Source organism: Zalophus californianus, chromosome X, assembly GCF_009762305.2.
Source record: "Zalophus californianus isolate mZalCal1 chromosome X, mZalCal1.pri.v2, whole genome shotgun sequence".
Lineage (NCBI taxonomy): Eukaryota > Metazoa > Chordata > Mammalia > Carnivora > Otariidae > Zalophus > Zalophus californianus.
In genome coordinates, this window is record NC_045612.1 from 38,683,917 (window position 1) to 38,704,774 (window position 20,858).

At 41.2% G+C, this 20,858-nt stretch overlaps 1 protein-coding gene and 1 long non-coding RNA gene across 5 annotated transcripts in view; both read left to right on the plus strand.

The window, feature by feature from the left end:
* Window positions 1–18,671, plus strand: part of LOC113930298 — a 103,576-nt gene extending 84,905 nt beyond the window's left edge. Inside the window, exon 4 of the long non-coding RNA XR_003522510.1 lies at window positions 17,942–18,671. This is a non-coding gene — a long non-coding RNA (uncharacterized LOC113930298). The remainder of the gene's footprint in view (window positions 1–17,941) is intronic.
* Window positions 18,672–19,804: 1,133 nt separating this feature from the next.
* ACSL4 (acyl-CoA synthetase long chain family member 4) overlaps window positions 19,805–20,858 on the plus strand; it is a 78,406-nt gene continuing 77,352 nt past the window's right edge. For 3 of the 4 annotated variants that reach the window (XM_027607501.1, XM_027607499.1, XM_027607500.1), the window contains exon 1: window positions 19,806–19,991. The gene's annotated coding sequence lies outside the window, so the exon portion shown is untranslated. Of the gene's footprint in view, window positions 19,992–20,858 lie in introns of all 4 variants that reach the window. The other variant, XM_027607498.2, reaches the window with a different exon arrangement.

Below are 20,858 nucleotides of genomic sequence, written 5' to 3' on the forward strand. Positions count from 1 at the left end.
TATTCTCTCTGTTCCTATCTTCTGAGATTGTAGAGAATTAATGTAATTTTTTCCTTAAATGCTTGGTAGAATTCATCAGTGAATCTATCTGGCCCTGATGCTTTCTGTTTTAGAAGGTTATTAATTATTGGTTTAATTTTTTAAATAGATAGGGGCCTATTCAGATTGTCAATTTTTCTTGTGTCAGTTCTAGTAGATTTTATCTTTCAAGGAATTGGTCCATTTCTTCTAGGTTACGAAATTTATGGGTATAGTGTTGTTCATACTATTCTTTTATTGTCCTTTTAATGTCCATAGGATCTGTGATGATTCCCTTATTTCATTTTTAATATTAATGATGTGTGTCATCTCTCTTTTTTTCCTAGTTAGCCTCGCAAGAGGCTTACTGATTTTATGGATCTTTTCAAAGAACTAACTTTTCATTTTGTTGATTTTCTTCATTGATTTCCTGTTTTCAATTTCATAGCTATCTGCTCTAACTTTTATTGTTTTCTTCCTTATGCTTGCTTTGGGTTTATTTTGCATTTTAGTTTTGTAGGTTTCTATTGCCATGTCGTCAAGCTCAAATATTCCTTCCTCAGCCATGTCCAGTCTACTAATGAGCCTATCAAAGGCATTCTTCATTTCTGTTACAGTGTTTTTGATATCTAGAATTTCTTTTTTATTCTTTTTTTAGAATTTCTGTCTCTCTGCTCAACATTATCTGTCTGTTCTTGCATGTTGGTGACTTTTTCATTAGAGCCTCTTGCATATTAATTATAGTTGTTTTAAATTAATAATCTGATAATTGCAACATCCCTGTCATATCTGAGTCTGATTCCGATGCTTACTTTGTCTCTTCAAACTGTATTTTTGCCATATAGCATGTCTCATAATTTTTTGTTGTTAGCCAAACGTGATATACTGAATGAAAAGATTTCCAGTAAATAGGACTTCAGTGATGTGCTGGTAAGGTGTGGGGCCAGGTAAAGTATTTTACAGTCTGATGATTAAGTTTCAGTATTTTAGTGAGCCTGTGCTCATGGACCATAAACTTTACCAGTGTCTCCCAGTCCTCCTCCCTCATCTTAGTTAGGACAGGATGGCTGGGCCGGGGTGGGGTGCTGGAGCTGGGTACTCCCCTTCTCCCTACATGGAAGGCTAGAGCAAACTGAAATGGAGTATTTCCTTTCTCCCAAGTCAGTCAAGCTCTGATAAAACCCCAATAGGTTAGGCTCTGGTGAAATAGATTCTCTAGAGGGCAGGCCTTGTTAAGAACAGAATGCTCTGGCCTATTTAGAAATAGTTACTTTTCTCTTCCCCTTCTGGAAACCTGAGGGGCTTTTCCTCTTTTCTTCACTTTAAGGACCTGGCAGAGCTCCAGGAGGTAAAACTCACAAAAGTGTAGGGTCCCCTCTGGATTTTTTATTTTTTATTTATTTTTAATTTTTTTTTTAAGATTTTATCTATTTGACAGAGAGAGAGACAGTGAGAGAGGGAAGGCAAGAAGGGGGAGAGGGAGAAGCAGGCTTCCCGCTGAGCAGGGAGCCTGATGTGGGGCTCGATCCCAGGACTCCGGGATCATGACCTGAGCTGAAGGCAGACGCCCAATGACTGAGCAACCCAGGTGCCCACCCTCTAGATTTTTTAACTCTCAAACTTGTCCACACACTAAGCCTCCAGTAATTCATTAATTACAATTCATGTTTTTCTACCCCAGTCCTGGTTACTGTGGAGATTTTTGCTTTGCAGATCTTAGGTAAGTCGTGATTCTCTGGATCTGCCTGTCTCTCCAATTTTGAGGGCAACATTTTGCCCCGAGATCTTGCTTTTTGTGGATCTAAGAAGACTTATAGGTTTTTTAGGTTTGTTTGGCTTTTGGCTTTTTGTTAGGATGGAGTGGTGACTTTTAAATTCTTACGTGCTGGACCAGAAACCAGAATTGCCTGTTGTGTTTTTAATGCCATCTTTCAATGTAGATATTATCTCTGCCATGTTGAGATAAAAATTTTAAAAACAAATGGAAGTAATATGATTTGCATTAGAGTGAATTGCTTACTGAAATATTGGCAGGCTAGAGAGATAGGCACTTCATTGGTATTAACTGTACAATTGATGTAATTGTACAAATAGCCATTCTCCCCAGGCAAAGGTTAAGTTTTCTGTACGAAAATGACTTTAACTGTAATGGGTGGAGCAATAATGGTTCACTTTCAGAAGACAGGGATGCCACCCCAAGCCATTCCTTTTTATGTTTACTTTGCTCCATATCTGCATCATCATCACCTCATCACATACTTTTAAAAGATAACACAGTTGGCAGAGTCCTCCATGTGTGGAAGGGTGACCAAAGAGTCTTGTGAGGCAGGCAGTCCTCTCTAAACTCCTGCGTGTTGGGAAATCTAGGTGCCATTTCTGTGGCCATTCAGTTTATAGCTCTAAAGTTCTATCCCACTTTGCAGTCTGTCTCACCCAAACTTCCTTCCAACTCTTCCCCGACGTGAGTCTTCTGCTCCCATCAGGCCAGTCTCCAGACTCTCCTTGATGTGCCATGTTCATTTTCAGTTTCTACCCTCACTCATATTGACTCTTCTAAGGAGGCATTCTGCTATCCTCTCTGTCCTCCTTCAGTGTCTGCCCAGCTCAAATCCAGACTTCGCCTCAAAACTCTCCATTACTCTTGCCTTTTTGGACTTGTTCTGACCCTTCTAGTCAGCACCACTGCATTTAGCCCTGTTTTGTTTTATAGCTTCCTCTGATTTATGTATTCAAGTCTTGTCTCCACAATAATAGATCAGCTATTATGTCTCTTTCACACCCTCCTCAGCACTTAGTACTGTGGAAGGCACACAGTGGCTTCTGCTCATTGATGACTTGCTTGCTTGTTGTTTTCCACTTTGCCGTGCCTACTGCTATGGATGTCTGAAATTCTTTGGTAATGGGAAGATCCTCAGAGCTTTGCTTTACTTTAACTTTAAGGCATTTTCTTGGGGAGAGTGGCCTGCCTGTTTATAGTTACCCAAATTGTGCTTGCTATATGGAAACTGTTGAAATGTGCATTGGGTTTAGTATAATTCCACTTAGCTTCATTCTAAGACCTCCTTTTTTTTTGGTGATCCTGGTGTTTCATCTGACTTACAGATGATGATGCTATAACTATTAAAGAAACACTAGACCCAACTCTGAACACCTCTGGATTGATCTAAAGACTGATGTTGCTTTACCACTATTTCTGCTTACTTAATCTTCTGAGACATCAATTTTATAATTTTGGTTTTCTGCTTTCTCTAGATAGCAGGATTTGTCATTAGTTTTTGCTTGTCTATCGCTCCAAATAGCTCAGGATGTTTTGTATCATGTCTGTGATAAAGTCCAGTATATGACCTCAGTACTGTTCCTATCTATTTTCTTGATCCTTTGCTTGTCATCTTGTGAATATTTTCCATTTTACACCCACAGATGACAGGAATACTTGGATCTTGGATGAATTACATGGTAATTGAGAAGGAGATTAGAAACTTACTCCAAAGACCAATTTCCAAATTCCTCATTGAGTTGTTAGTCCTGGTTGCAAAAAATAAAAACGAACCTACTACACAACCTTCTTTCATATCCTTAGTGATAGAGGGGAATGGTCAGGATTCCAACATCTACAATATAAGACCATATTATTATGAAACCTTAAGTGGATCTTATATGAATCAGCAACAAGATATGTGGCTAGGGTCCAGAAAATTTGTGCTAAGTCTTTTGTCAGTTGATAACACAGTCTAGAAATCTTTATGTTCACTTAATTTTTTTCTGTAACTGCCACAATGCAAAGAGCATGAATGCTTCTTTTCCATGTTGACTAAACAGTTAAAAAATGAGACAAAGAGCAAAATAATGTTATACTCATCCAAGAGTGACAAGAGTCTAGATTATCAGTAAAGTAATGCTTTGATGAGACACACTTACACAGAAAGAATCACTGGTCATTGAAAGAAGCAAGGGGCTCCCTGTGGGAAGTGTTTATAAAAGGATATTTAGAGCTTACCAAGATGGATAAAGCTAAATGACTCTTCTGAAGGAAGAGTGTCCATGCTGACTTAAGAGACTATCTCAGGAAGACTAACTCTAGGGAATTTACAGAGGATGAGAGCTATAACCAGTTACTATGATGTTAGATAAGTCAGCTCAAAGGGCTCAGTAGAAACTGCAGTAGGATTCCTTTAGATCTGGGAGAGGACTGATGGCTTAGGCTTGGAGCAGTATTCTTCTATAACGGATGTAGGTTTAAGAAGTCCTAGCTCTTGTTAGAAGTGAGCCCTAGAAAACAAGAATTATGTAACACTAATATTCCAGACTTTTCCAGCTGGTGAAATGAGATCACATGAACTCTACTATCCAAATTTCATCAGCTGCAAGGCCCCACCTGCTCGCAGAGGAATTTAACCCCATTCCAAATACACTCCAGTTATTGCTGATCATTCTCAGGGGGGTAGGGGTAGTGGGGGGGTTACCACATGTGCCTGTAAAATTCTCACTCACATTCTTATAGTCGGGACTACTAATCAAGGCACCTCCTCATTGCTTCCATTGCTGATGCCCTTTCTGAAAATAGCACAGAGCTTCCAGTCTTCGAGGTATTGAGATCTGGGCCCCTCACCCAACTTTCTATGAATTTTGTGACTTTGGCTTGAAACAGCATAATTTGAGCCCAGAATCACAGAAGGGTCTTCATGAAAACAGTGCCTTCAGGTTTTGCCTCTCCCTTCCCCACTGGGCCTGAAACCCAAAGGGCTAGCCAAAGCATCAACACTCTGCTTTCCCTCTATTCTTTCCATATCTTTCTCTTTTCTGTGTGCTCCAGAAAAAAAAAAAAAAGCCAACTTATTACTCTTCCTTCAGCCCAAATTCCAAAGTCTCCATGCATATAGACTTATGCCAATAGGTAAAGGAAGGGAGAGGGAAAACAATCACCTGGTCTCTTTCAGATGAAGTTCTAGCAGCAACTTCAGCCCAGTCAAGATTCTGTTATGCATATAACAAAAACATAGACTGTGTTTCTATCAGGGCCCGAGTAGGAAGGGGAAGAGCACATCTGAAGAAGGAAACAGTGATATAAAAGGAACCACCATCTCAGAAAGAGAATTAAACCTTCAAAGAGTCGCTGACTCCCTTTGTCATTCTTTCTTACTGCTCTTTTTAATTTTCTCAGGCTCAATTTCAATATTGAGTCCAAGTCTTTTGTTCCTTCATCTTTAGATCCAGAAGAGGACAGCAATTAATTACTATTCATGGCTGAATAACCACTAACTAAGGTGGGTTTTTTCATCGCAAAATGCTATGGAAAGTGATTGATGACATTGAATTTGGCAGACCCCTTTTCCTTAAATTAATTCTATTTCATATCCAAAGCTGAAGACTTCTGTTCCATAAATCAGTGGAATTTCTCCAGGTGAAGCAGCCTTAACAGGAACACAATATCACCTTCAAACTACAGTTATGGCAATGGTGAAGAAGTGCAAGTAGCCCTTTTTAATTAGTCATTTCACTATGAAGATTTTCAAACCGTGAAAACCATAAAAAAATAAAAGAATAGGCCAACTATTGAAGTAGAAGAATTTACAGACCTGATTTATTAGATACTGTTACCCATGAGGGAAATGACAATGAACCCCACTTCAATTGGTGTGTCGTGAATTGCTGGACAAAATTAGGGAGGAGGAAATTTTTGGAAACTGTGGGTGATGACTCAGGGGATCTAGAAGTCATAAGAAAAATCCTTGACCCTCAAGAGTTGCTGAAAGCGTGGAGAAGAACCTGGAGTTGGTAAAATATAGAGGCTGAAAAGTGCTATAATGAAAACGCAAATGGTTTCATGGACCTAGAGCAGGTGGCTCTCAACTGAGGGAGATTTTGCCACCTAGGGGACACAAGGCAATGTCTGCAAGCATTCTTAAACAATAAACTTTTTGATTTTAGTAGATTTAGAACTATAAAAAGTTGCTAACTCAGTACAGCGGCTTCTGAATACCTGAACTCAGTTCCCCCTACCGTTAACATCTCACATCAGAACTATATATTGTTACAATGAAATAAACAACATTGACACATTATTACTAACTGAAGTTTATGTCTTATTCAAATTTCCTTAGTTGTTACCTATTATCTTTTTCTGTTTCAGGATCACATCAAAGAAACCACACTGTATTTAGCTGTCATGACTCCTTAGGCTTCTCTTGGCCTTGACAGTTTTCTCAGACTTTTCCTTGCCTTTGATGACCTTGACAGTCTGCAGGAATATAGGTCAGAACCTTTGTAGAATGTCCCTGTACTGGGATTTGCCTGATGTTATTCTTGTGATTAGAATGTGGCTATGGGTTTTTTAAGGGGAAGGACAATAGAGGTCAAGAGCGCTTCTCATCTTATCATATCTAGGGCTATCAACGTGACTTATCACTGATGGTGTTAATCTCAACCACCTGTCCAAGATAGGGTTTATGAGCTTTCTCTGCTCTAAAGTTATTTTTCCCCCATTCCATACTCTCTTCTTTGGAAGCAAGTCACTATGTGCAGCCTTTACTTGCAGGATGAGCAATTATGCTCCATCTCATTGAAGGGGAAATAGCTACATAAATTATCTGGAATTCTATGTGGGAGATTTGTCTCTTCTCCTATATTGATTTATTCATCATTCATTTATGCTAGTATGGATGCCTGGATATTTATTGCAGACCTTTTAATTTTTTGTAAGATTATGTTTTTTAAGTGACCTCTACACCCAGCATGGAGCTCGAACCCACAACCCCGAGATCAAGAGTTGCATGCTCCACTGACTGAGCCAGCCAGGCAGCCCCCACCCCAGGCATTTTAATCTTTATAATGGGGTCTGGGGAGGGTGATTATGGCATCTAGTGGGCAGAGACGAGGGATACCTATAATGTGCAGGATAGATCCCCACAACAAAGAGTTGTCTGACCCCAAATGTCAATGGCACCAAGGTTGAGAAACCCTGCTCTAGAGCCTCTGATGTTCTCCTCTGTTAGATGTTGCATATGGAAATACGACTCCAATTTTATAATTGAAGTCAGTGAATAAAAGTTGTGTTTTCAGAGAACTTTGTTGCAATGCATAAAATGAGTAAATCTTTTGGTGTCATAAGAACATAAAGTAAGAGATTTAGTACCTCTAAGGCTCTGTATAACCAAAATGAGCTGAAAAGTTGAGGCAGCGACCAAGACTATTCAAATGCAGTGGTATCCTGCCCCCACCACCCTGCCATCGAAGAAAAATTCTGGCTCAATGTGTACATATTGGTAGTCTGCATTGAATGAATTTGCTGAGTATTTACTTAGCACCAGTGTATGAGTTTGGGGAATCAAAGAGAGGCTTTGAAATGAGTCTGGAGGTAGGAAAGGTGAAATCAAAAAGAAAATGCCATTTTCTTCAAAGTCTGCCTTCTCTCTACATGGCACCTTTTCACTTCCTTACCCTGCACTAGAGCAATGGTACTCAACCCACGTCAATATTTCACCCTTCCCCCCCCCCCCCGGAGACACTTGTCAATATCTGAAGATGTTTAGGAGGGATCACAACCTTGGGGGAGGGGTGCTAACTAGCACCTAATGGGTAAAGACCAGGGATGCTGTTAAACATGCTACAATACACAGGACAGTTCCCCAAATAAAGAATTCTCCAGCCCCAAATGCCAACAGTGCCAAAGTTGAGAAACCCTGGACTAGAGAGGAAGAAAACAGTCTTCCAGATTGATCACATTAATTTCTCACGATCAGAGAGAGGCATAGTTGTCTTGATATATCCCCTTTTAAGTTGTTTGTGTGTGTGTGTGTGTGTGTGTGTGTTTCAACAACCCCTTTTAGCTCCAGCTTTGGCCAGGTTACTATTGGTGTTGAAGGACATTTCAGAGCATAGGTATACCTGAGTAAAATCAAACTTTTTACCCTAGCTTATAAAGCTCCGAAAAACCAGGCCTTCCCCACCTTTGTGTCTTCTTTCCATGGCCCTCTGCCCTTGGTTCTCTTGACCCATCCAGCTGCCCAAGGCCCAAGGCCAGACTGGCTTTATGACCTTTGCACTTGATGACCCCTCTATCTGGACTACTCTTCCTCTAGACCTGGGTGGGCAAGGCTGGCTCTTTTTCATCATTCTTATCTCAGCTCAAACATCATCTTCTCAGCAAAGTTAATCGCCTAAATCTAAAGTACAGTCCCTTCCCCTACACACACCTATTTTGGGTTTCATTTTATTTTGCCCATAGCACTTACCACTTTCTGAAATTATCTTGTTTGTCTGATACATTACCATGTAAGCCTCCTAGGGGCAGGGACTTTGTCTTTTTAGCTCAGCTTGGATCTGTGTGCTCATACCCAGTCTGGCACAGAGTCCAGGTTAAATAAATATCTGTTGAATGACTGAATGGACAAAGGCAGGGGTTGGGAGTAAATACTTAAAATTTCTTGAAATTCTGAACTCATAGGGAATGTTTTGTGCTTCATTAATCTCTTAAGAAAAAAATGGAAATTGGGGAGTAAAATCTCAAAATACGGAATGTTCTAAAAGAACTATTTGATCATAGGGGAAGAGAGGAAAAAATAAAACAAAATCAGAGAGTGAGACAAACCATAAGAGACTCTTAATCATAGGAAACAGACTGAGGGTAGCTGGAGGGGAAGTGGGTGGGGGATGGGGTAACTGGGTGATGGGCATTAAAGAAGGCATGTGATGTAATGAGCACTGGGTATTATGTAAAATGATGAGTCCCTGAACTCTACCTCTGAAACCAATAATACGTTATATATTAATTAACCGAATTTAAATGTAAAAAAATGAAAAAAAAAATAAAAGAACCATTTGTAGTTTGAATGCCCCCTCAATTAGGAACACACTACATAGTTTATTAATTTCATTAAATCACAAAATGGTTACAACTTGTTATATTGTATGTCAATGAAGACTTTATTCAAGTAATTCTGAATTTGGTATTCCATTAAAATTTTCTTCCTAGATTTTTTCCCATATAAGAGAAGCAGAGAAACCAATGAGGACAGAGGAAAACACCACTGCTGAAGCCATTAGGTTTTAGGACTTAGGGTTTCACACAGATATAGAAAACATTGTCCTAGAAAAGGAGCCAAGAGAAGTGAGCAAGAAAAACACCCTGCCACTCACCAAATATAAATTTTACCCCCAGGGAACTTTGTCTACTCAGTTTTCTTTTCTGAGATATTACCATCAGCAGTGTCTTCTTGGACGCTTCATTTCGTGAACTTTTGAAAACAGAAAGTTCATAGTCATTTTTTTAGCTCTTATAAATAATGTTCCTATGAACATGGGTGTACATATGTTTGTTTGAGTACCTATCGTCAGTTACTTTAGATATATACCTTAGGAGTGGAATTGCTGGATTATACTGTAACTCCACAGTTCACTTTTTGAGGAACGGCTGAGCTCTTTTCCACAGCACCTGTACTATTTTGCATCCCTGCTAGCAAGATGGGAGGTTTTCATTTTTTCCCATATCCTCGTGCAATACTTGAGATTCTACTTCTTTTAAAATAGCCTTTCTAGTGGATGGGAAGTGGTACTCCATTGTGGTTTGGATTTAAGTTACCCTAAGGACTAATGACGCTGAACATCTTTTCATGTATTTATTGGTCATGTTCAATGTAGACTATTTCTGACGTTGGACAATTTCTGAACTTTTATAGTTTCATTTAGATAGTGCGGAAGATAGAAAGATCAGAAGCAGACAGGAATGAGAGGGCTAGCGTCACAAGAGTCTATTTGGCAGATGCCCCAAATGCCTTCCTGGCCCCCACCCCTGAGAATGTCACATTTTCCACAACAATGGAAAGTTCCTTTCTGATAGCAAGTCTTACAGACCTTGAATATTTGCTGATACAGTTAAATGAAAGAGCGGGAATGTCATAAAAGTGGCTGACAGGAAATAAGGAAAGCAATGGTAGACAGGACAAGTTGACTATCAAGTTCGTATGGGTAAAGAGAAAATTATTTTTTCTCTTACCAATGGGTAAGGAGGACATTGCAACCCAGAAGGGACCTTTGTAGAGTAGACTGCACACACGCAGATAATTAACAAGTGTATTAGAAAATTTCTAATGGGGCTTTTTTTTTCCTTAACAAAATAGATAAAGGAGAAAAAAAATCTTTCCCATCAAAATTTCTGTTTGCTTTCTCAGATATGTTCCACATAAATTAAACAGATCCTATTTTTCTGTTTTCCTTAGATATTCCTGATTTTTTTTTAATCCAAGCAATTCGGAGCACTTTAATAGGTATGGTTTTGGTAACTGTGCTTAAGGTTAGATTGTCAAACCTCTGGGAAATCAATATGAGGTAGACAATGTGGCAAAGTAGGATGAGCTCTGAGCTGATAGTCAGGAGATCTGTGTCCCAACCCTCAGTTCTGAAATGACTAGTTTTGTAATCTTGAACAAATTACTTAACCTTTTGGAACCCCCGTGTCCTCATTTGTAAATAAATGAATGATTGGACTCTTGATTATCTTTAAAGTCCTTTGCAGCTCTGAACTTCTATTTGAGAAGTTCATGTGTTATGTGCTTTAAATTTCAAAGGTAGATGCGTACTCTTCCTTTGTTTGCACATACAGAAATTAAAACTGTTACCTCAGTTCAAACCTGTATCAACAGAGTAAGTTTAAAAAGGAACAACAACAAAAAGGCCCAGGGACCCAGACTTCTAAGTTCTGAAACCAGGCTCCTCTTTGTGTATTGGCTGAGAGCCTCAGTACACATATATATGTGATAATCTGCCCTCTGCCCTGAGGTTTCTTAATCTCTCCCTGTTTTGCAATGTGTGTCATAGATGTTTGTTTATCAGTGTAACTGACTCAGACAGGACATTGCACTATTTCCTAGTCAGTGACTCAAGAATTTCTCATCTGAACTTTCTAGTCTTTCACTCTCTAACTTCTGTGACTTCAAATAAGGGTACCTTGACTTTCACTTAATCCGATGATGCATTTTATTTTCTGCAGGAGGATACTGGGTTTTGAAACTTTTGCCCCTCTTCACGTGTAGGAAAAGTTGTAATAAATGGTAAGGTGATTCTGCCCTGCCACCATAGGGGCCTCTCTCCAGACTGTCTGACACAAGTTCCAGGGAGCTCTGGGTCATCTTGTTGTCAAAAGAGAACAATTAGCAACTTCAGTCCCTGATGAGTGGTCAAGGATTTAAGATCTATCTGGGAAGGGTTAGGTTACATTTGGGTACGACATAGCAGCCTGAGCTGTGGCAGGGCACTTGCTGTGATGAGCACTGGGTGATGTATGGAAGTGTTGAATCGCCATATTGTACACCGGAAACTAAGATTACACCATCTGTTAACTGGAATTTAAATAAAAAACCTTTTTTTTTAAGTAAAATAAAATAAAATAAGTAAAAGAATAAATAAAATACAGAGCCAGTGGAAGCGAGGAAGGTATGATCTTTGCATTAGTATTTCTTTCCGATTGTAGAGGTTTTCTCAGGTTGAAAACAGCAGGAGGTAAGATAAACGTTCTATCAAAACTTATGATCACAGAACTTGATCAGAGAACTGATCTGACCTGCATTATCTGAAGCCCTGCTTTTGATATTTGTATTACCTCTTGGTTATTTCTTTTCTGTTAATTTGCAGGCATACTTTGCTTTTGTGCTTTCCCTGGGTTTCTTCTGTATTTAGTGTCTCTTTCAGCCCAAGATCAGCTTGTTTATTTCCCAAAAAGGCAGCTGCTTCTGCAAAAGGCTAGCAACAGGATAGAGTATGAGGTGTGGGGGAGGGAGGTGTAATTGAAGCTGAAGGGATTCTTAAAGTTAGTGGGATCTCTTCAATGAAACTATCTCTCCCCGACTTTTTTCTCTGGGAGAATGTTGAAATGCTGTACTTTTGCCAAAAAAAAATTCCCCAAATTCAAATCCTAAACAAAAGAAATAACCTCTCCATCCTGAATCAAATGCTATTTTGTGTTGGTGACCTATTTCAAGAATCATTATATTTAATTTGATTTAAAATTACCTTTATGATTTTGCAGCAGATCAGTGTATGCATTTGCTTTCTTACTGGGGTCTATTCATCAATGGGACTATCATTACAAATTACTATTTTCATTTTCTGTTGAAAATCAGAGGAAAGATGTTTTGGTGATATGAAATACCTTGAAAGGTATCATTTGATTCAGCAAGTCGACATCTGAGAGTTATTTTAAGACACTAATTAGAGAGACATGATATCCAAGGATGTTCATAATGGCATCACTTATAGTACTAGAAAAATTTAGAAACCTAAATGCCCCCCACACAATAGGGGACTGGTTAAATAAATTATGTAACAGCCATATGCTGGAATATTATGCAGCCCTAAACCTGGTTTTTAAATAATTTTTAATAACATGGGGGAGAGCTCACTTTAAGTGTCAAGTGAAGAAAAGCACACAATACTATACTGTTGACCCTTGAACAACATGGGCTTGAACTCTATGGATCCACTTATATGTGGAATTTTTTCGATAAATACAGTAGAGTACTATAAACGTATTTTCTTTTCCTTATGATTTTCTTAATAGCACTTTCTTTTCCCTGGCTTACTTTATTGTAAGAATACAGTATATAATATATGTAACATAAAAAATATGTGCTAATCGACTGTGTTATCTGTCAGGCTTCTGGTCCAGCAGCAGCCTATTAGTAGTTAAGTTTCTGGGGAGTCAAAAGTTATATGTGGATTTTCAACTGCATGGGGGATCAGCAATCCTACCCCCCATGCTGTTCAAGGGTCAACTAGACATATGAAATGGTTCCAATTTTGGAGAAAAATATACATAAGAAGAAACTAGTTAAAAAATATACCAGAATATTCATAGTGGCTCACTCAATGCAGCAGAATGGTGGATTTAAAGAGCATTCTTTAGGGGTGCCTGGCTGGATCAGTTGGTGGAGCACATGACTCTTAATCTCTGGGTCGTGAGTTCAAGCCTCATATGGGGTATGGAGCCTACTTAAAATTAAAAAAAAAGTAGAGAGCATTCTTTATATATTTTTGGTGCTTTCTGTTTTCTATAATGGTTATTACTCTTAGAAAAATACATAAAAATTTCAAACATTTTAATGAAAGGAAATTAAACAATAATGAGATAGCATTGTTTCCCTATTGGATTGGCAAGATTTTTTTTAAAGATTTTATTTATTTATTTATTTATTTATTTATTTATTTATTTATTTATTTGTCAGAGAGAGAGAAAGAGCACCAGCAGGGAGAGCACCAGGCATAGGGAGAAGCAGGCTCCCCGCCAATCAGGGAGCCCGATGCGGGACTCGATCCCAGGACCCCGGGATCATGACCTGAGCCGAAGGCAGACGCTTAACCGACTGAGCCACCCAGGAGTCCCGATCGGCAAGATTTTTAAAGATTGATAATATTCGATGTTTTCAAGGATATGAGGAAAATGGCACTCTTGCATACTCTAAGTAGGAGTGTAAGTTGGTTTGGTCCTTTTAAAAGACAACTTGACAGCTTCCTTTAAAATTTCAAATGCACCTAGCCTTTGACCCAACATTATTTCCACTTACAGGGCTAACCTATATAGAGATGCTTGAACAGATATGCAAAGATACTTGCACAGGGATATTAATTGGAGTATTGTGAAGAATTAGGGGAAAATTCTGAATGTTCATTAATAGGGATATGACGAATACATCATGGTACATCCATACTATGGAACACTGGGTAGCAGTTAAAAAAAAAAAAGGCTTACTTAGATATCTACATACAAACATAATACCATGGAGTGATGTTTGTGATACATTATTAAATGGATAAAAGTAATTTGTAGAGCAATATGTATAATACGTTCTCATTTTGAAAAATAAGTATGTGTTACCGTGTATGTGCATGGCAAACATTTGGGAAGATGTGTATCAGCTTGTTCACAGCTGTCTTCATCTCTATAGAGCAGGACAAGAGACCCCTTTTACTTTATATGCTTCTATTTGAACGAAAGAAGTGAACATGAACTTCTTTTATAAGAAAAAGAATAATAGAGACAAGCAGTAGAAAAGTGGGGCTTACAGTATGAAAATTCGCTTAAAAGTAGTCTTCCAGGAACGTATTCATCCGAGAACAGTGATGCATAGCTACAAAGAGTTTGGACAATTTTACATAAGGACTCATTTGCATCATGGTTCAATTAAGAGAGAACCGATTCATGAGCTGATTTGGATTGCCCAGTGGCAACAAAATCAGATTTGTTGAACTCTTTCATAAATACTATTGAAATGAGCTCGTCGAAAGTTGAGGTTAGACCCTGAATCTGAAAGCTTCCTGTTTAGATGGTGTGGATTAGATACATAATCTAGCTAAAAGTGACTCAAAATCTATGAGTTTACATTCTGGATATTTGCTTTCAATGTCCTTTTGTAGGAGGGCTTCCCCTTGTGTCTAATACAGAAGTAGGATGTTCCAAAATGAGAATTTCCTTCTCTTTTAAATGGGTTTATGTGATAATGAAATGGGTATGTGAAATGTTACTTATTCAGCCATATGCACATTTTCCTCTGAAATAATAATAGTATCTACCTTGTAAGCTTACTGTGCAGGTAAAATGAAATAATGCATGTAAAATCTTTGGGGCAGTGTCTGGCACAGAGTAAGTATTTAATACCTGGTGGCCATTGTTATTTAAACATGTTGCTAAAGATTTTCCATTTGAATAACAATAACTTAGCCTGGACTGGGTGCCACATACGATCCAAGTGAAGGAGACAGTTTTATTATAGCATTTTAGTTTGGAGAAGGATTGCTTTGAATAAATGTTCAAGGCTTAAGCAGAATGAATATGTAGGTATAATGAAGGGGTTTGTCCATTTCACAGAAGGCATTAGCAAAGGGCATATTTAGAGGATTGAAGGGAATGGAGGTTAGCATGCGGGTTACAGAGTGATTTAGTAAATGAAAGTGAAGGTGGTGGTTGTAGACCACTTAAGGAATTTAGCCCTCGGCTTTAAAGAAAGTCATTCAATAAACAGGAGAATCTGGAGAAAGGCTGGTGTGGTGTAAACGGAAGGATGTGATTTTGGTACCAGCTTCCTTTTTTTCTCATCCATAGAATGAGGAGGTCAAACTTGGTAATTAATAGCCATTGTTTTCTCCACACTTGTCATAAACCAGGCTTTTTATGAACATGGTTTCATTTAATCCTCCCTCAGAAGAGCCCTGATGGGGGGACCATTATTAGCCCCAATTTAGAGACGAGGAGGCTGAGGCTCTGAAGACATTATGTAACTGGGTCCAGGGTGGTCCACGTCCAAAGCCCACATGGTCTCCATGCTGCTAGTCTGCCTCTGAGTGGCCTCCCAGCTCTAGTAGTCAATGATTCCGAGTAAGGGACATTTGAAAATGGTCGTTATTTGCCTTGTCTTTTAAGAATGGAAGATGAAATCGAATGTTCTTGTATGTGAAAGGGAAAGGAAAAGGAAGAGAGATTGAATATGAGTTATGATACTGATGACATTTCTTTTTTTTTAAGATTTTATTTATTTATTAGACACAGAGAGAGACACAGTGAGAGAGGGAACACAAGCAGAGGGAGTGGGAGAGGGAGAAGCGGGCTCCCCGCTGAGCAGGGAGCCCGATGCGGGGCTCCATCCCAGGACCCTGGGACCATGACCCTTGCCCAAGGCAGACGCTTAACGACTGAGCCACCCAGGTGCCCCCGATGACATTTCTTTTCCCCTAACATTATTGGGCTAGAATGACTACAGAAAGTGGACAAAAATATACTGAAGGTAATTTCCATGCCGTTCCCATGACACCCACCGCCCATTTCATTTGCCTCCTGCCCTAGGGATAATCTGAATATTTTGTTCTTTCTGTCCCTTTTGGGGAGGTTACTAAAACAATTTGCAAGGACACTGGAGGATTTTATTTAGAGGGGATAGGAGTTCACTTTTAAAAGGACGAAGAAGGAATTAGTAAGAGACACTGAAGTCAAGTTCCATTAAAACCCTGCTGGGATTTTGCTTTGGACTGCATGGGATTTTATCGATTAATTTGGGAAGAATTGAGTCTTTATAATCCTATCCCTTTCCATTCAGACGCATGGGGTGTCTTTCCCTTTGCTTTGGTCTTTCCATGAATATAAAAACCTGTCCAATGTGCAGGAATGAAAATTAGTTCTTTGGAAAGATAAAAGGATCATTTCTCAAACAACAACATCTAGATCTAACTACTACACCTCTGACCAGTTTTAAATAGAGGAGCTTGGGTTATTATTTATGTTCACAGTAAGATCACCTCCTGTCTAGGTTTCTGATTTCACTGGTTGTTTCACACACGCCATTGAAGACAATCTTTGGCCTGGTGATTGGGCCTGAAATAAAGAAGGCCTTGCTAATGGCAAAGCATAACATAACTTGTCTATGCAAACATTATTGTAAAGTCCCGCTGCTTGTAGTTGGACCACAGGAGGAAGTTATTATTTTATAAACCTGTGAAATATGTTTAACACGCAAAAGCTTGTTACACGGTCAATGAAGAACAGTTGTTTTCTGCCCTCCCATGAATTACTAATGCCCAGGAGTAGCCTGGCTATCAGTTTCAGCTTCTTAGGGCAGGAGAGTAAAGTGAGCAAGGCCTGAGTATCAGTACCAGCTAACGGAGTTGTCGCGTTTAATTCCACCCGGTTTCAAACAGCTTCATTTTTCAGGCTTTTCTTGCTTTTTATGTTGTAGTTTGAATCTGTCGACCGCACCGTCTGTTTTCCTGTTTTCCATTTCCATGTTTATCTCTTCGGTTTCTAATTGGGTTGGCAGTCCTGGGTAAGACTTCATTCGGAGGAAGCCTGATGTCGTGGCTAACGCCGTCATCCAGCAGTCACGAGAACCGTGGTAGGAAATCCAGGCTCTGTTACTAGTTAGCTGGGGGGACTGGACAAGTCCTTAAACCTGGATCTATTTCTCCACCTGTAAAATAGTGATAGTAATCCCCTATTTTCCTAACTGGTAAACAATTGTGCAAATGTTCTCTCTAAAATGCCAGGCAGCTGGCTAGGGGACCGTTTTGTTCCTGGGTAGGAGGAGTGCTGGAGGGTTTCTGATGACAAGAAGTTAAACAAGGTTTGTTTTGACCTTGAAAAAATGAGAAAGGAAAGCTAGAAATTATATGGAGCCACTTGGTTTCCTTTTTGGAGATGTAGCATTTCTTCCGTCTTCGTCCTGGGTGTGGTTCACTGTAGAGCAAAGGGGAGCTATGGTCTATGATAAAAGGTAGTGTATCTCTGAAACAAATAATACATTATGTGTGAAGAAGAAGAAGAAGAAGAAGAAGAAGAAGAAGAAGAAGAAGAAGAAGAAGAAGAAGAAGAATATAGCAGAAGGGGAAGAATGAAGGGGGGGAATCGGAGGGGGAGATAAACCATGAGAGACGATGGACTCTGAAAAACAAACTGAGGGTTCTAGAGGGGAGGGGGGTGGGGGGATGGGTTAGCCTGGTGATGGGTATTAAAGAGGGCACGTTCTGCATGGAGCACTGGGTGTTATACGCAAATAATGAATCATGGAACGCTACATCAAAAACTAATGATGTAATGTATGGTGATTAACGTAACATAATAATAATAATAAAAAAGGTAGCCAGAACTGTCTGCGTTAATAAATAACTTAAGTGATAAAGATCCTGAAAAACTGAAAGAGTTTCTGGATCTGATAAATAGATCTATATCTACATTATACACATAGGTACATGCAGAGGCATGTATGTATACAAAGTCATACATACCAACAAAAACTGATAGCTTCAGGCTCTTTCCTTGGTACCTTTTAAAGTTGAAGCAACTTCAGTAAGTTAAGGGCTCAGTGTTCAGAGGAGATTACCTAGTTGAAGAGGTCTGGGCTTAATGACAGTGAAGAAAATGGACAAAAGTACTCTTTATTTATTTTTTTAGAGAGGGGCCGAGAGAGAATCCTCAAGCAGATTCCACGCCCAATGCAGGGTCGTCGTGGGGCTTGATATCAGGACCCTGAGATCATGACCTGATTGGAAATCAAGAGTCAGAGGCTTAACCGACTGAGCCACCCAGGCGCCCCAACAAAAGTACTCTTTAATTGTAAGTTCTTTTTCTTCCCGGTCCAATGGATTGACTTATGTGCTACACTGGGTCTGTCCTGTGTCTGTGTTTTAATTCCATGACTAGACACTAAATTTGTTGAGGGCAGGGATGATCATTCCTTCTATTTCATTTGTGTTAACCCTGTTATGGATGACAGTGCTCTGTACACTGCAGGTACCCAGTGAATTATATAGCTGACAAATGATTACTTATTTCTGGTATTACAACAAGATCTCATAAAATAAACACGACAAACTCGTTGTTTGAAGTCCTGAACTTTCTAGGTCAATCTCGGAAAAGGAAGTTCTTGACTGCCATAGTAATATTTGTAGGCATATTATAGGTAGGTGGGTGGGCCTTTTGGAAATTGGCTGAGTAATCCCACTTCAGAGTAAGTAACACGCAAGAGCTGTAGCTCTATGCTCTCCCAACTGTGGGCTTCCGACCACGCATAGTGCCACCTGGGATACTTATTAAAAAATCAAATTTCTAAGACCCACTCAGATCCTAACCACAGTATCTGGAGGTTGTAGCTCCAGGCACCCATATTTTTTTAAATTTTATTTTATTATGTTATGTTAGTCACCATTCATTACATCATTAGTTTTTGATGTAGTCATATTTTAACAAGCACCCGAGATTATTTGGATGCATACTAAAGCTTAAGAACGACTCTAGTCTGTAATCTGAAGGGGTGACACACACATGTGTAATTCTATGGGAAGATGGAAAACAGCAAGAGAAATGAAATGTCCACTACTAGCTGGAAGAGGAAGCTAGTCCTCCATTATGCATCAGGGAACTTGGAAGAATATTGGTGCTTTACTTCTTCTGGTGATACATTCTTGGCAGCTTGTCGTGGCTCATTTACAATTATGGTCTGTCCCTTTTGCAGTCTGGACAGTTCACCAGAATCTTACTTTTAACAGCAATTTCTTGAATCTCTTGGGAATGGTCTTTGTAGGGCTGGCTCCTAAGCTACGATCGTGGCCAGTGAACTGTCACAATGCTGCAGGGACTTCTCCTTATTAGTTGTGGGCTCTTTGGCCATGACCCCGGGGTGGAAAGGAAAGGCATCAAGTGAACCCCGCCCCCCCCAGGCATCCTTGTGATATTTCACGAACGGGAGGGAGCGGGGGTCTTAACGCAGTGAGAGGCGAGGTAAGAGGAACCGGGGGCAGTAGCTCAGGCTTGGAGGAGCAGGATGCCTTTAATCGAAGACTAGAATCTCCGTCTGAAAAAAAGAGTAGAAGTCCAAAGATGAATATCTCTAAAGGGCAGCTGGAAGATGACCCGAGGGGAACTTTCCTCTCGGAGCTGAGTCCTAGGAAGCGAGCACAGGTGCGGGCGTGGGAGCGCTCCAAACCTCTCTGAAATCAGATAGGCGCTAGGCCCTTCCGAAAACACACTCGATAAGGTGACCGGCCGGCCCGCCCAGCGGCACAGAAGCCGGAGCGAGAGGTTGCGGCGAGGCTGCGACGAGCCGTTAGGCGACGCGGTTCGCCCGCCGTGCCCCTCCTTCGCCTAGCGAAGCCCGCTGGGCCCCGCCTCCGCGGCTGACGTCTGGGGCGAGCGGAGGCGTGAGCGTGGGTGGGCCGAGACGTCGGCCGCCCGCGATTCGGCCGGCTCAGCCACACCACCGCGCGCCCCCGCTCCGCCCGCCCCTCCGGGTGCGTCTATTCCGGGCTCGCGCCGCGCCGCGCCGCGCCGCGCCTCGTCCCGCCTCCGCCGGCCGTCCGGGTGCGCGCGCGTCGCTGCGGCTTTTTCTCCGGCCTCCGCGGCGCGCCCCTCCTCGCCCCAGCGCTAGCGGGCACGCGGCTCTTCCGCAGGCTTCCCGACTGCCAGGCGCGGGCCGGCTGCGAAGACACCGTGGGCCGCGTCTCCGGTGAGTAGCCCCAGCTGCTGACGCCTGCCGGAGTCGGCGCCCGAGTTCCGGCGGCCCCGCCGTCCCACACCTGAGCCCCGCGGAGGTGGAGGGGACGTCCCAGTTCCCGGAATGGGCTCCCTTTCTCCTGGAGCCCGGCCCAGCTACCTGCCCAACTACCTGCCCACCTGCATCCCCCCCCCCCCGGGGGGCCGGGAAGGTTTCCCGGGGTCTCTGCATCTTCTCCGTTGAAGCCCGGCTTGCCTCTCTTCCTGCGGCCCACCGCCCCCCACCCCGCGAGGGCCAGAAGCATCCTCCCGACAGGGCTCCTGTGCTTTGCCGTGACCCTTTCCGAAGAAGCACCTCAAGTGCTCGCCAGACCTCCAAACGACCTTTAGGGCGCCCCTAGACCTCAACACCATCTTGTCCCCTCCGGGTCGGTCTGGCTCCGAGGGCTAGGGGATCTCTCTGGCCCTGGCAGCAACCGCCCTTTGGATTTGAGGGATGCCCTGGCTTCCGCTATCCTTTTAGCTTCCGTATTTTTAGGTATGTTAGAAAACGACTGAATTCTAGCAGAAGCATGCTTGTATTTTTTTCCTGTTCTTTCTATCTACATCCCTGTCCTCACGAATGCTGTATATTTAGCATTAGCTTTATTCACTTCCTCTTCCTCTCAGTTGAGTACCCTACAGAAATAATTGCGGCCAATGTCTATAGCACATAGAAAAATCGAGGAGAATATGATTCATTGCTGAACCCCCATCAAGGGGTTACATATTTTAAATAGGACGTCATTTCTCCTCTGCACTCCAGCATCTCCTCCTTGAAAGGCATTTTTCCACCCTCTTGAAATGAATTTTGCTCTTGTCTCACCTTCAAAATAATCAG